The sequence below is a fragment of the Stigmatopora nigra genome, chromosome 4, assembly GCF_051989575.1.
Source record: "Stigmatopora nigra isolate UIUO_SnigA chromosome 4, RoL_Snig_1.1, whole genome shotgun sequence".
NCBI lineage: Eukaryota > Metazoa > Chordata > Actinopteri > Syngnathiformes > Syngnathidae > Stigmatopora > Stigmatopora nigra.
Window position 1 is genome coordinate 6,217,828 of NC_135511.1, and position 10,933 is coordinate 6,228,760.

Here is a 10,933-nt window from a genome sequence, read left to right on the forward strand (position 1 = left end):
GATTGAAGGAGACATGCAGAGAAATGCTGCGCTGATGAAATCATCTGACCCCCATCCTTTAGCACTATCCATTTCTCCAAAGACATAGAAAGGGCATTTATACAGGTAAACCATGACTGGTCCCTCTGGTGAAAAGAAGTGAAAAGGAGCATCCATTATTTACTATAGGACGGCTACTAGACACTTAACAAATAATGCACTGCTTCAAGCACAGTAAACATGAAGCCTTGTCTGTAGTGACTAGAGCATTGTGGTTGTTCTAGTGTTTGATTTTTTAACATATACGTATGTTCCCATCCATATTGACAGATATATATATATAGGATGTTGAGAGGAGTTGACACAAGAGAAAATGTGAATGTCATAGTCAAGTAATATGCATCGTTGGTTGTATTTTGAGTAGACTGGCAAATTGTGTGAATACCTCTTATTGGAACTACCTAGAAGTACCTATTTTTTTTCTTCATGATGTAAAAATGTAAACCATATTTTTCACAAGTGCTGCTCATGTAGCTCGCGCCATGTTTCACCTTGGCTATGGTGCTGCTCTGATGGTTCTTAATGTGGTTTTCCTGCCAAGCTACATTTTTCTGAGAACCGTTCGTAAAGGTGGAAGAACTTCTAAACTGTTCCAAATTCCTGTCATCTCACAGGAAAACAATCTAACCTGGTAGTTCTCTAAATGTGGTAAGCTCTACCATTGGTCTCATGAATATAGACTGAATTAAATTTTAAATGTTTAAATCTAATTCACAACATCACATTTTATTCATATATATATATATATATATATATATATATATATATATATATATATATATATATATATATATATATATATATATATATATATATATATATATATATATATATATATATATATATATATATATATATATATATATATATATATATATATATATATAGTGGAATTGGGATAATACATCTTTTCCGAGTCTCTACAACTGACTGATGATGACTAGGGTGTAGACAGCCTTTCACATGAAATCAATTGGATTAAGCTCCAGAAACTCCCACAACCCTTTATGAAATTTCATTAATTAATGCTCAAACTGTGGCTTATAAAATTAAATAAAACCTTAATACTTCTTTACCCTGAACATTTTGGCCTCTAACATATTTCAATGTTGATCCTGATGGTAGTTTGCATGTTCTCCCTGGGCTTGAATGGGTTTTCTCTGGGATGTCCCAGAATCATGCAGGGTAGGCAGAGTGAACATTGTAAATTGCTCCAAAATTTGAATGTCGGCATGAATGTTTGTACATTTCATTGTTCCCTGTGATTGGCTGGCCACTAATTCAGGTTGTACTTTTATTGGGTGGGATGGATTACAGCACACCACCCTTGGGAGGATAAGCAGTACAGAAAAATGAATATATTAATGATCTAATCAAACATAAATCCAAACAAAATAATGTCTTAACCATAAGAAAATAGTGTTGTTGTTTTTTCTTGGATGAATGAGAATCTACACTGACATTTAGATACGTTTAAGACCCACATTGGAGAGATATCATGTTCTTATAAATGTGTCAAGTCATTGAAGTGACATGTCAGCAGAAAAATTGATGTCAAGACAGACAGCTCCTGCTTTGACTAAATTCAGCTTCTCTCAAACAGGCTGACAGACAAAAGGCTGGCCAGGTAGAAAGTATGTGCCCTAGAGGTGCACCAAGCAAGAGAGGTCTTGTACCCGACTAGGCTGACTTCACTTTCCTTCATCTTTTTGTGATGGGCTCAGCTTGGCTGTAAATAGCTGAGGGACCGCCTGCCAACCCTGAACTTTTCTGTACTGTCAGCTAAGCATCAGAAGCATTTGTAGAAGAAAGAATCCTGGCCTCAATGCTTTTGTATTCATTGAATTCCAGCAAAAATGAGAGCAGTTCTTGACGTATATGTGCCAGCATATGTCTTTCAATATTTCAAGTCTGTGAAGGGATGAATGTGGTTTAAAAAGGTCAACTTGAAAATGGCCAAAGGACAGTTAGGTGCATTCTTATTTCTATATTTTAGATATTATCCTTACTATATAAAAAATGACCTGTGATATGCTTTGTAAATCATCTTGATTTGTTGGGAATCTATTGGTCTATCTAATAAAAAAAACAATTTAATACCAAATTAAAATGAAATTAATTTTATTCACTCAATATATCCTGTGTTTTAACAAAAATAGGGAAAAAATATGAATAATTTTATTTATGGGTGGTTCGGTGGATTGGTTAGCAGGTCTGCCTCACAGTTTCGAGATCAAGAGTTAAATCCTCTGTGGGTTCCAACCTTCCTGTGTGGAGTCTGAATGATCCGTTCCAGCACCCCTGCAGCCCTTGTGATAATAAGCGGAATGGAAAACGAATTAATTAATTTTGTAAGAGTTTAAAATGTATTTGCATGTAGTATAGTTTTAAAGAAAAGTAAAGAAAAAACAGTATATCATTTATAGACATTTAGGTAAATTCTAAGTTAGCTAGAAATATAAAATGAAAGCACAAAATTTGCCTTTGACCTGTGCTCTGAATGCAGATGATTAAATAAAAATTATGTGTCACCTTGCTAGTCAAACTAGTTCGCTTTAACGAAAAAGCGGACCACACATTTTAAATGCTCTTTCTTGATGCTTATTACAGTTTCCTTTTAAGTCTTACTAATGCCCTGGCATTGTTATCAGTATTTTGAGTCTCCTTTGATTTTGTCATCCATGCACAACTAACGTTGTATTTGTCGTGTAAATATAAACCATCTGTGTACTGGTTTCCTGTGAAAGAGAATAATAACAAGTTGTGAACCCGAGATACTCCTGAGCCATGTATCGTATCTATAAAAAAAAAAAAAAAAGAAAAAAGTCAGAGGCCAGGTTCTAAAGTAGATCATGTAAGACAATACATGTGAGAAGTGCTGCAGGAAGGAGAAGAGAAAGGTGCAGTGCGATATGAGGTGCTGGGTAATGTTTGCCGCTATTGTTGAGGTCATTGTTACCTACAAGTTTACTGAGAACTCACGGCTCAGAGAACACTTTCATTGAGGTAACTCGCTCCCAGACAAAAATACACACACTCAGGTAATGTGTGTTAACAACTCAGATCAGATGTGACCACATTTCTTTAACACGAGTTAATTTATTTATCCATTTTATGTAATATAGATGTATTTTTGGGAATTGTATCGATGGTGTAGTGGTTCATCCACCTGACATTTTTACTGGCAGCGTTAGTTAAATCTCGGTAGGGGTGGGATTGTGAGTGAGTGCCAACGGTAGACTCTGTGTGCCCTATGACTGACTGGCAACCAATCCAAGCCCACCTTTTGCCCAAAGTCAGCTTGGGTAGACTCTAGGACAGGGGTCGGGAACATTTTAAGACAGAGAGAGCCATAAACAATTCATATTTTCAATTGTTATTCATTGAGAGCCATACTCAGAATTTACTAGAAGTAAAAATACATGAAAATGTGTGCATTTTTAGTAATTTCACTGCCTTTAAAGTAGAAAATATCCCATAATTATGTTGACAAAATTGTTAGACTGATTCTAATCAATGAGAAGCACGCATACATGCATGCATGCAGAAAGGTTTAATTAAAATCTGGAAGATTAAAGCGACTCTAGACATAGTGTCCAGATTTTAGCTCACAGTTTAGCGGAGAGCCATAAGCACATATCAAAAGAGCCACATGTGGCTCCCGAGCCATAAGTTCCCTATCCCTGCTAGCACACGGGTGGACAATTATTTCCACAAAGGGCCGCAGTGGGTGCAGGTTTTCATTCCAACCTATAAGAGGAAACATTTCCACAAATTTGATATCTTAGAAGTGTAATCAGTGGATTGCATTGAGGTGCTTCTTCTTTCAGCCGAAATCTAATTGGTTAAACTGTCTGTGTTGGATTGGTTGTAACAAAAACCTGCACCCACACGGCCCCCCGAGGACCTGGTTGCCCACCTCTGCTCTAGGACCTCGTGACCTTGACGAAGACAAGTAGTGTTAAATGAAAGAAGAAATTGCACTCTTTCAGGGGAACAAGGAAGTTATCTATTTGGGTCTGTATGCCTGGTTGTATTTGTATGGGGGAGATAACTCAAGAACAAAAAAATGAATTATTATCACACTTGCAGGATATTTTTTTCATGTGAAAAAGAAGACGTTAAAAAAAAAGACTATATTTGGTATTATTAATTAGGTCAAAGGGCTAAATAAAATGGTGTAACACTCAAAAATGCAGACTTCCACTGCCTTTTAGTTCTTAAAACTTCCTTCCCTCTACTTGAAATGCAGACAAAAATGTGGAAATAAAATGTCATGTGCTTTTTTACTTTTTGATGCCTTATGTCAAACAAGTTCTGACTCTAGCTTAACAAATTTTGTGTTTGGAAAAAGGTGTATGTATACTGCAACAGCTGTCATCTTTCCTTCTCATCTAACCCCTTTTTTTCTGTTTTAGGTGTATCCCTTCCTGCTCAACGACTTGAAGAAAAGTCATCAGTGATTTTGTCCTTATAATTGCAACACATTTTTTTTAGCCTGAGCTTATGAGAATCAATGTTCTTCTATTCATATCTTCACTGATAATTAAGCAAAACTGACTGTTTGTTTTTTGACGGTTAAATAAAATTCCTTTTAAGACCAGAGACATTTCCGTGTTTTTTTCTTGAACAATAGGCTTGACATAATTGGGTCCTGTTTGCTGATGACAGGAGCACGAGCACTGATAAAAGGTAGCAGGTTGATCAAAGCATCCACATCAAACTGACGCGTCCGACAGTTTGGAGTTTATCTGGGGAGGGGGGCATTTCTCTGCCTGCTTGTGCACAATAAATCCCCTGCCTTGTAAATCAAATGTACCTATGTGTGCAATATGAGCAACACCATCTGAATATTTTCCTCTTGTATCGCCAGTCACATGCATACATATTTCATTGCATTTTTTTGCATTTGCTTGGTGATTTTGGGGTCGTGAAAAAAATAAAAGCATGACGGGATCCAATCTAAGAAGATCAAAAGTAGGTTTCAGAAATTGTTTCATATGAGAAAGGCGGATAATTTTTCCTGCTCTTCTCTTCATTCATCTTCATGTGCCTCTTCATTTCCCCTCTCCTTTTCCGAACCATATTATTCTCCCTGTCGCTTTCTACTTAACATTCATTCTCGCCGTCCTTCTCCCTCCTCCTTGGCCCATCTTCATTTCCTTTAGAAACATCACTCCTCCCTTCTTTTCAGCCAGCGTCCCCTCCTCTGCTCACTTGTCTTGCTCTCCCTCTCAGATGTCACATCAGACGTTCTTGTATTCCGCTTGCCCTGTCATCACATTTTTCACACAGCCTCATCCTTTAATTGGCCCTGGATCATCATATCATGTAGAATACCTAATCGCAAGGAAGGGATGAAAGATGGTCTCCACCTATATGCTCACTGACATACGGTCACGCTTACACAAACAAGTCATTCGGTGGCCGAATTTCCCCAACTGCGTGCATTTTTACACCTTCTGTTTGCACCACAGATGTCAACGCTGTGACAGGTGAGATGGTATGTTTTTTCCCCACAGTGTCCAATGATGTTTGGCAGCTCGTGTGATGAGACAAAGGATGCCCCCGAGCCAACAGTCACATCTACAGCTAACAGCGCACACACACAAAAAAAAAAAAATACCAGAAATAAAGCAAAGGTGTCCTTGGGGTTTTCAAGTAGCTGAAACAATCATTCTCATTCTATTGTACTGAAAACAAATGCTGAAAAAAAATAAAGACTCACTTTTTTTGGAAAGAGGAAATTATTCAGGGATTTGTTTAATTTCAAAACATTTTTGATATTTTTGGGATGTCAGATTAAAAATAATAATAAAGAAACACTTGTATTTTACAATTGCCAAGTAAAATGATAAAGAAATGATACTATTACATTTCTTATTTTATGACATTATAAATGTAAATGTAAATTCAACAATCAGGCAATGTCATTTAGTGTTGTATAGACACTGATACTACACTACTATCATGATGTACAAGTATTAACAAAACAACAAAGATGCCACAGATGAGTAATTTTCTACACACTAATACCATGTAATACGAGCTTAATGCGTTCTGGGACCGAGCTCGTATGTCATTTTCCTCGTATTTCAAATTAATTTTTCCCATATAAGATAACTATTAATACAAATTAATCAGTTCTCTCTCTCTCTCTCTCTCTCTCTCTCTCTCTCTCTCTCTCTCTCTCTCTCTCTCTCTCTTTCTCTCTCTCTCTCTCTCTCTTCTGAAAAAAACACCTAACATAGGATATTACAATGGAAAACATTTTTAATTTAATGTTAGTTTTTAATTGTTCTAATTCACCACCTATGCTCATATGTCATACGTCATTATAAACAATGCGCAGCTTGAAAATCGGCCACATCATATGCTCATATCTCAAATTTGTCACGAATCTCAGGGCAAACATTTGCTCAGAATTTTCCTCGTGTGTCAAATTTCTCGTATTTTGAGACACTCGTATGGCAAAGTATTACTGTAGTTTGTCATGTATACATATTTCCAAATACTGTGGCTATACGTAGTATTGACATTGGCCAATAACACACAATTGTATATAGAAATTGGTTGTCCTAAAAAAAACATATAATAGAAAATAATAAAAACAATACAATAAGTTTACTCTGACCAACAAATCTACAAATCTATTGTGAGGCTCTTTATATGCTTTGAACTTTGAAAGTGAAATAATGCATTTTTTTCCGTCAAACATCAAAATAGGGATATCACATTAGAGCTGATTTCCATATTACATCCATCACCATCAATGAAAAGGGAGTTACTTTTATAGAAATGGATTTTCTTGGTAAATGTAAATTTAAATGGAGAAGTGGAAGCCTGATAACACAAGTTCTTCCTCTGAATGTGCATGTGTTGGCCTGTGTGGACAGTGATTGATTTTCAAGTGTTGAATGTTGACCGAGTGTTCTGCCATCCCAGGAGGGACGACACCATGCTGCCTTCTCCATCTCACTGTCCACTGTCCCACCCCTGCCCTCTCGTTGCAATCCTCCATCCACTTACAATTGCAGTCTATTCCTCTCTCTGATATCCTCACCATCCCCTGATGGTTTCATTGATAGGGAACATTGATATCTATTGCCGTCCGAAATGAGCTGCTGCCTTGCCACCGGTGGACATTCCGAGGGCGGGTCAATAAAAGATAGTCATGCTTGGTAATCGACTGTGTGAACTCATAGCTGCTGTAGTCTATACCAGTGAGATCAAGATATCTATTGTGTCAAACACATCTATATAAAAAGTGGAGGAAGCAGGAATGATGGGAAATGGAAAGGTCTTGTGGAACATCACAGCTTTTCAATTTTGCTTTATTATTATCACTTTTGTGAATGCCCTGCAATCTGTACAGTCAGCAATTGCATGGTCCCTGTATGTATTTTTGCAAATATACGCTATGGTGTGATATTGGATGTGGAGATAAGAAGAGTACACAGAGCTGCAAATGTATCAATTTGAATGACATCTGCTTTGGCATATTTTTTAAATCAAAGCTAATCAGAGTTGCTTAAGGACCATTCAGGGACGTTAAACATTTCAAGCACATAAAATATTATGTATTTCACATTGCATGTAATAATTTATAAAACTGAAATTTCACATTGCAAACCTGGAAATTGAAAATCCTGAATTTTAGTGTAAAAAAAAATGAAGAGATTTGAGACTAAGAAGATTTCTTAGGTATTTAGTAATGAAAACATGTTAGTGTGGAATGCAATAGATAGTTTTTTTTTAACCAAAGTACAGACCACAGTTTTGTACGAATCACAACGTGCTCAGTCAACATTAACAATACTGCAAAACATCACCCTCTTCAATCTTTTATTTTTAGCAAGCTAATAAATGAGAGCAGGTACTGAATTTATATGTGAATTTTAGCAAGCTTTAAACTTCTAAAAAGAATGGCAAAAAAATCCCTCTTTCTTATTTTTAATAATCCTATGACTAGCTAAAAGGGCACGTCCAAACAGACGTCAACCTTTAACCTTTAAACCAAGCTTTTCAGTGAGTTTCCAAAACAAGGTAATGACCAAAAATAAAATATAATTAATTGTTGCGTAGGTTAGGTTTGCCAAAATCAAAGTTTGTTTTCTACCTTTAAAAAACGGTATATTTTATCCGTAATTCATACATAATATGGACAGTAAAATAGTACTAATATAAGTACCAATGAGTTCAGAGTGCACATGATTTTTAAAACAGTTTTTCAATGCGTACTCTACTTGCCATGATATAGTATTAAAAATAGAGTAGTAGTGGATGCTTATATTTTCCAATCAAAGAAAGTTTGATTTAGGAAGAAACATCCATGAGAGTCACGTTAGATTGTAGAGAACTCCAGCATGTCTGTTCAACTGTGCAAACTTCATATTTGAAGTACATCATCAACCTGCTGCTCATCATGATGACTGAGGGAAACAAAACAGAAGCAATGTTCCTCTGCGCTCTACTATTAGTGATGTCGCGTCAGCCGCTCCCGAGGCCCCCGCTTTGTTTTCCCATCATGGCCTCGCTGCCGCCTGCTTGGTTTAAACAAGCCGTATTCTTCTTCAGCCTTTCAATTATACCATGCCCTGCAGCACCTCTCTGCTCGACACTGCGTCAGCCATGATTGGAGCTGAGAGAGTGGGAGGAGTGACTGAATTTGGTGTTTGGTGTAGGGTGGGGTTCTTTTCCTGTATATTGGCATTGTCAATAGTTGCCTTTAACCTCTTTCCGCGAGATACTCTCTGAACGTATAAGGAGTTCTTTACAATGTCAAGGGCTTCTGTTGGAAGTGTTTTGAGGATATTATTCAAAAAAATGTTATATTGATTATTATTCTTAACGGAGGAGTAGGATGTAACCTGCAGAGAGATACGGTATTTATTCCCCATCAATGATGGTTTTTTTAGGGTCAAAGTGACTTATTCCAAAAAGAGATTGAGGTCAAGCTAAATACCGGTCATATTGCAATCTCGTCCTCCAGTCAAGTACTTGAACACAGGTTAGCAATCCACTGATTTAGCAGTGTAGAACAGAAAAACAAGGTCGTCTAAAAGTCACTAATGTCCTAAAAGATTGATAAAAGCAAATTGGAGATACATTTTTCTTGCCAAAACGTTGCACCCATCAATTCATGGACAATTACTATGTGCTAAGTTCTTTTGTGACAAAAAAAAATCATAAGAACTTTTGTTAAAATATGCTTCTGATTTATGGCGATGATATATTCTATTGTATTCCCACCATTAGATATTTTGGAGTCAACTTAACCTACGCTACAGAGAACATGTTTTTTTTCCTCAGTATTTTCCCCGATTCCTTCTTCTCAGACACAGGTCAAGTTGTTCTATTGAGAGAGTGTAACCAGAAAGCAACTGTGGAACCACCAAAGCAGAGCGTCTAGACAAACCCCCTCAGTCCTGATGACCTCTGTTAGCCCCCGACTCCCAAGGGTCTTATAATACCTTTGTTTGCATGTTGATCAATTCTGTTTTCTGTCATTATAGTCAGACCTCAAACATGGTAACATCTAAACTTGAACTCCACTTGGACTGCACATTGTTGTGTGACTCAAGTAAAAGTTGACATTTTTTTCAAGACATTACAAAAGACAATACTGCCAAACAAATATATCACACACTCAGAAAGATTTTAGGTAATTTCCTCCAACATATCATGGGAGTAAATCATATGAATCGTATTCTTCCAATTTTTAATGCTGCTTAACCAAGTGTGGAAGTGTCTTTGTTCTGGTGATGAATGTGTGAAGTTGACTTTGGGCCCTCGGTTCCCACACATTGACTGCACGTCTGCATTGATGTTTCCGGGGGGCGGGGGGGCGCCTGGTGATTTGGGCATGAATTATCGTCTGGTCGCATGCATAAATTAACGGAAAAGCTCAGACGGCAGATATGAATGCCTTAAATGGGCAGCTCATGGCTAGATGATATGCTAATTAACTAGTGTTTGCACATCACATCTGTGCTTAATTCTACACAATAGATATATTTTTTATAGAAATTATACATTTAAAATGTATATATATGTAAATAGATAAATAAATATAGCATACTTGTCAACGTATATGTTTTCCCGTATTTTATAAGTTTATATTTATTTAAACTTTTGCACAGGATTTTTTTAAGTACAATTTTTGTAAAAAAAAACGATCTGATTCTACCCATTTCGGCTCCAAACCGGACCGTCTTGGCCACTGATAGCAGATGAGAATTTCATCGTCGGCTACTAATAGTCATGCTTTAAGTATGATATGCGCATTACACTTTCATACGTCTGCCTTTTCACCATCAGCAAGCAATGTACCAAGACAGTCAAGCTATCAGCATCATACAGTGACATCTACAGAATCTTGAATCTAGTGCATACTGATTAGGCACCTCATCTAATTCTAGATATTTAAGTGAGCCCTATTGTTAGTAAATATGTGCCGTGTTGCATTAGTATGTTTTTTCATTGCTTAATAAGGGAAATTGCAATCATTAATAAGGAGAGCAATTGGCCGAGGTTGACAGGTATGATATAGCTATGATATTATGGTATGTATAGTAACTATATTCATTTGCTTTTCTGTAGATTGTGAGTTTCAAAGCTGTAATTACTGGGATTTTTTTCATTTCATTTTGCCGGATTGTCACCCCTCATTGTTAGTTTAATTACCTTTTAATACTACGTCCATCACACACACTGATTGTGGGTTTGTTATGGTTACAAAAAAGGTGATTTGCCAAGTTTGCCATCCAATGCCAAAAATGAAACTTAATTTTAATAGGTCTGCTTACACATTACAAAACTTCATTAAAAAATAACAAATTAGATATGAAAAATACCAACAACTAAAACACAAAGCAGTTATTAACAGTATATA

General features: G+C 36.6%; 1 long non-coding RNA gene across 1 annotated transcript in view; it reads left to right on the forward strand.

The window, feature by feature from the left end:
- The window catches only part of LOC144195891 (uncharacterized), a 36,344-nt gene extending 31,700 nt beyond the window's left edge, over positions 1 to 4,644 (forward strand). The window contains exon 4 of the long non-coding RNA XR_013326179.1: positions 4,458 to 4,644. This is a non-coding gene — a long non-coding RNA (uncharacterized LOC144195891). The remainder of the gene's footprint in view (positions 1 to 4,457) is intronic.
- Positions 4,645 to 10,933: the final 6,289 nt, after the last annotated feature.